Source organism: Myotis yumanensis, unplaced genomic scaffold (assembly GCF_028538775.1).
Source record: "Myotis yumanensis isolate MYYU_CA2020_CCGP unplaced genomic scaffold, mMyoYum1.0.hap1 SCAF_7, whole genome shotgun sequence".
Taxonomy (NCBI): Eukaryota; Metazoa; Chordata; class Mammalia; order Chiroptera; family Vespertilionidae; genus Myotis; species Myotis yumanensis.
In genome coordinates this window covers 84,998,207-85,003,682 of record NW_027223758.1, presented here as the reverse complement: position 1 = coordinate 85,003,682, position 5,476 = coordinate 84,998,207, and positions in this window count along the sequence as shown.

Genomic DNA, 5,476 nt, shown 5'->3' with positions numbered 1-5,476 from the left:
CTCTCCAGACAATTTCACTGAGTTGTTTGGGTTTTTCATTAAAGAATATTATATTATATTTAATGAGTGAGAACACACATACACACACACACACACACACACACCCAGAGAGTTAGCATGTTCTTGATAGAAAATCATTGAAAAAAACGAGGCCCAATGGTTTAGAAAGGGAGAAAAATATTAATTTAAAATGTGGCATTTAGAGATTCTAAAATAGCATGTTCTTTAAAGCACTACTTTTTTCAGGAGAAAATGTACTGAAAGTCACATTTTAATGACTGGGTAGTATTAACCTCTCTGGCAACAACAAAACTCATTATTTGAAGGTAATTCTTGCACCATGATACTAAATGACAGAGAATTCAGGAAAATGACAGCTAGTCTAGAAATCATACCCAACCAAAGAAGACATGTGGGTCGTTTAAAAGTTCCTACTTGGAAGCCACAGTTCTAGTATGCTCAATTTTCAGAAATGTAATAAGAAGAGTTGTATAGCACACTGAACTACAAGTAAAAAGACATGAGATTTAGTCTTATCTATGCCACTAATAACCTCTGTGACCATGAATAAGTCATTTGATGTCCCGAGAAATCAAATATGTTGATTTCAAAGGGACTTCTAACTCTAACTGTCTATGAATACGTAGAAACTAATTTACATTACAGAAAAAAAATATCTCTAACTTGGGGAAATTTTGTGTTTGACAGTAATGTGTTAACTGACAAATCCATTGGCAATGATATTGTTGAAATCAAAATAAAAGCTATCATTTAATAAGCGCTTACTATATGCCAAGTCCTTCATATATGTCATCTCCACTCATTAAACTTATAAAGAATATTATTAGCCTTATTTTGCAAATCTGGAAATTGAAGCTCAGAAATCTTAGGTAAATTGCCCAAAATTTACACTATTATTAAATGTTGGAGCCAGGTTTCAATTACAAGTCTTCTTTAAAAATTTTGCCATCCGGGCCAGTATTGCTCAGTGGTTGAGCACATGCCCAGTTTGTGGTCTCAATCCCCAGTAGGGGGCATGTAGGCAGCAGCTAATCAATGATTCTCTCTCATCATTGATGTTTCTATCCTGCTCTCCCTCTCCCTTCCTCTCTGAAATCAATAAAAATATATTTTTAAAAAATGTGTTTGACTCTTTTTTACTCTAGCTAGCTGCCAATTCTATTATCCATGTTATAAAAATTCAAACAAAGAAGAGGAGGACATTTCTGAGATCTATGATGTGAAATTTCTGAGAACTATTTGAAGGAGCATGACAGAGATGGATAGCTGACCACCAAACACATGTGCCATCTGTAGTGGGAGCGTTGCTGGAAGGTAGAAAACGGGCTAGCTGTCATTTTCCTGAAATCTCTGTCATTTAGTATCATGGTGCAAGAATGACCTTCAAATAAAGAATTTTGTAGTCCTCAGCAGACTAGAGCAAAGAACTCGAAGGCCACAGAGGATGTAAGCCACAAAATGGAAGAAGCCTGGGTTCCTGAGTCACCTTGTGAAGGAGCTCGGCCTGCTGTCTAGGAACACCGACAGCGCATGCTACATTAGTGAGAAAAGAACATTTATCATGTAAGACACTAACATCTTAGGGTTTGTTTGTTTGTTACATCACCTAGTATTTCCCTAACTAAGACGGGGTAGAACTACAGGTCAACCTCACTTGTAGTAACAAGCCCTGGAAATGAAGAGATGACCTTGCCAGAAGTAATTACACCCTTGAGGCTTCCCAATGGACTCTCAGAGATTCCCGGCTTGATCTCAGTTTGGAACCTCCAGGCCTAAATGTTCAGGATTTATGAAGCAGGTGGCTTTGGTTGCAGGTAGAATCACCTTCCACCTCCAAACAGTGTAGACGAGGCTTGAGAGCAACAAGTGGGCTAAAAATATCGCGGCCCCTCCACACCAGATCCTGCTGAGAACTCTGCACCTCCTCCTTTCAAGATGCACTCGAAGCAGAAGAGTCCCCAGACTGGGGCAACAGGAGGCACTTGAGAGGCTGGGCCGTAATCAGACCCCATTCATTAGCAAGCCCAACCCTTAGCACAATCACAGGGAGGAATTTTCATGCTGGCATCACCCCTCGCCTGTCCTGTTTAATCAATCAGCACAAGCTTGTTAGACTTGCCTTCGCAGCAGGGCCCTGAGCTGCCTGCCTGCCAACCAGCCCCTCTGAGGAGCTCTGGAAAAGAAAAAAGAGAAAGAAGAAAACAAAAGCCAAGAAGCTGTGTCAGTGTGATGGGTAGCAGACCGACCCCATGGGACTTGGGGAAGGACGGAGAAGCTGGGCCAAGTCTTGCACCTAGAGTCGGGCTCTGAGGGTCCCTAAGGCAACCTGTCATGGGCTCTTTAAAGAGGTGTGATAACCAAAGGACTTGTATGCATGCATATAAGCATAAGCGATGGATGTGGACAACAGGGGGTTTGGGTGAGGGCAGGATTGGGGGGATGAGAGGACATTGGGGGGATAAGGACACATTTGTAATATCTTAATCAATAAAGGGAAAATAAATTTAAAAAATAAAGAGGTGTGATATTCAAGTATGTCATGGTTCAGGCTCCCTGCATCTTACTCCGTGTCCTTCCTCGATGGACTCCCAGTCTCTCCTGGATGGGACTAGCTGCTTCCTATTGTCAGGGCCCCTCCCTCCACTGCAAACTCCCCACCAATCTCCGCATCACCAAGAACTTCTGTGTTTAATGATCTTCATTTTCTAGGAGGCAGTTTTAAATGGGTCACTCTCCAACTCTCTGCCTACCTGACTTCATCTAGAACAGGCTTCATTCCCAGAGGTTTTGTTAAGCAGGTATTACGATCAGAGGATACACTAAGAGGGACCTTCGAGAGCACCGCGTCTAGCCCCATCATTTTCAGAAGGGAAAATGAGAGTACCATAATAGCACTAACTATATAAAATGTGCCAGATATATTATGCTATATAATAAAATGTTAAAAACTGTAACTTTGGGAACATTAAAAGTAGAGATCATAAAAGTTATATAGAAGCAGGCAGTGGCTAAAGCCACCTTACACACCATAGTTATAAAATGAGACAGTGTAGCCCAGCCAGTAAGGCTCAGTGGTTGAGCATTGATCACTGAACTGGGGAGTTCAGGGTTTGATTACCAGGGTGTGGGCTCAGTCCCCTGTGGGGGGCATACAGGAGGTAGCCGATCAATGATTCTCTCTCATCATTGAGGTTTCTATCTCTCTCTCCCTCTCCCTTCCTCTCTGAAATCAATAAAATACAATAAGGCCTGAGAAGTAAGTTAAAGAGTATGCAACTAGAAGACATGCCATGGCTATGAGTGGTTGTTTTGGGAGCCAGAGGCTTACCCAAACACTATACCCTCAGCATTACGTTCTCACCTTCATTACAAATTCTATCTGCACAACACCTATCAAGAGATAGGCCCCACAGATGCAAAGGAGAAATGGTCCCAGCCAGTTTGTGAGCAAGAATATTTTGCCTGTGGACAAACGCTGATGCTGAAACCAAACAAGGGTCAGCTCAGGACACAGGGCGTTTTTTATTAGGTCACACGACTCACTGTCCTTACATTCAGTGCAGCTAAAACTATAGTATTTCTTTCCAAGTTCTGCATCATTTCATTAGAATTGAATCCATATGTGTTTAATACATGAACAATTGACTCATTAACAAACTGTATGGTGAGAGCATGTTAGTGTCCTCAAGCTTTTCAAACTTTGCAATGAGGCTTGACATTTTCCTTAGAAACATAAAATGTGTTATGTCAAAAAAAAAATTAAACACGCTCACCGCAAACTCTACATGGTCTTAATCTGCAAGCCCTAGAAGCAGCCGAGAGTGTCTGTGTGGAGGGGAGGAGTACTGTGGCCTAAGATAGCCTGTGTCTCTCCCTTGATTGAACTGGAATTCTGGGCTGCCTCTGACGTTCACTCCTCACCTCCCGATCAGTGACACAGAATATATTTCACAGTTTACAAAGGGCTTTCTCATCTATCACCTCACTAGATCCTCATAAGACCCCATGAAGTCAGCACCTCTAGCCAGCATTTTCCATGTAATAGAGAGGAAGATGAGGCTCAGAGAAGTTCTCTGTCTTGCTTAAAGGTAAAGGGTATGATAGCCAGCTTCTGAGACAGCCCCAATGGTCCCTGTCGCCCACATTGTACCAGGATTGGGCTGTGTGACCAACAGTCTCTAAATCATCTAAACAACAGTTCAAAAAGAGCCTTGTTTACTGGAGTTTGTGGCAGACTGTGCTGTTGACAGCACTTCTGAGTCCAGGATGCCCGACCAATGCCTTAGGGCAGCGGTTCTCAACCTGTGGGTCGCGACCCCTTTGGCGGTCGAATGACCCTTTCACAGGGGCCGCCTAAGACCATTCTGCATATCAGATATTTACATTATGATTCATAACAGTAGCAACATTACAGTTATGAAGTAGCAACGAAAATAATTTTATGGTTGGGTCACAACATGAGGAACTGTATTTAAAGGGCCATAAGGTTGAGAACTACTGCCTTAGAGTCTGCCTGAGCAATGAACTGCATTACCTTTTACCCAACTGATTGGGTAGGTCCTTATTTCCCAAAAGATTGAGCTTTTGCTGCTCATTTGGCAAATCCTCTCCTCCAACCAGAGTGGTCTCCTCTCTCCTCCACAGGCTCAGCATCTGGCCTCTGTGCCTTGTTATATTCCTGAAATCTGCAGGCATTCCTCATCCCGCCCCTCCATAGTCTCTCTGGATTCTATCCTCTACTCAAGGCTCAACAACCCTAGCGCCCCCCCCCCCCTCCCTCCGCCCGAGTTGTCTCTTCTTTGAAAGCCAATGATCCACCTCATTTTTCCTGTATTTTACTGGATAGATGGTTATTTTGTCTCCGCAACATGACTGAAATTCCTTGAGAGGAGGGAGCCACCAGTTATGGAGCACACAGTCTGTGGCAGGCCCCACACTAGGCACTCTACACAGATTACTGAGTACGCAGATGTCATCCCTCTGTGAGGGGCTTCAGTGAGTATTGCTGAGCGCCTACCTGACTAGGAGGCTCACTCGTCTCTGCCACTCTGATCTCACCAATGGATTTTGAAAAATAATACAAAAGTCTAGCTAAAGCCCCAGAGCCCCTACATCGGATTGTCCTTAGATCTCTAGTGAACATGCCCATCCCTGTCTCACTCCCTTTCAAAGAAACTGCCCTGTCCCCAGCCTTCAACAGGAGTATCTCTGAGCACCCTCTGACCGCTGGCCACCACAGATTGCACCAGGGGTGGATGCCTGAACCAAACTGGCCCTTTCTTCTTCAGGTGATAGAAGAAAGGGGTCTCTAAGGGTCTGAGGAAATTGGATCATGGAAGACTATTAGTTAAAGCTCATAAAGATGAGTCAGCATTGTGCCAAGACAGCTCAGAATTATAAGGAAGCAGAAAATCCAAAATTAAGTAGAAGAAACCAGTCTGCAGAAGGAATCAAA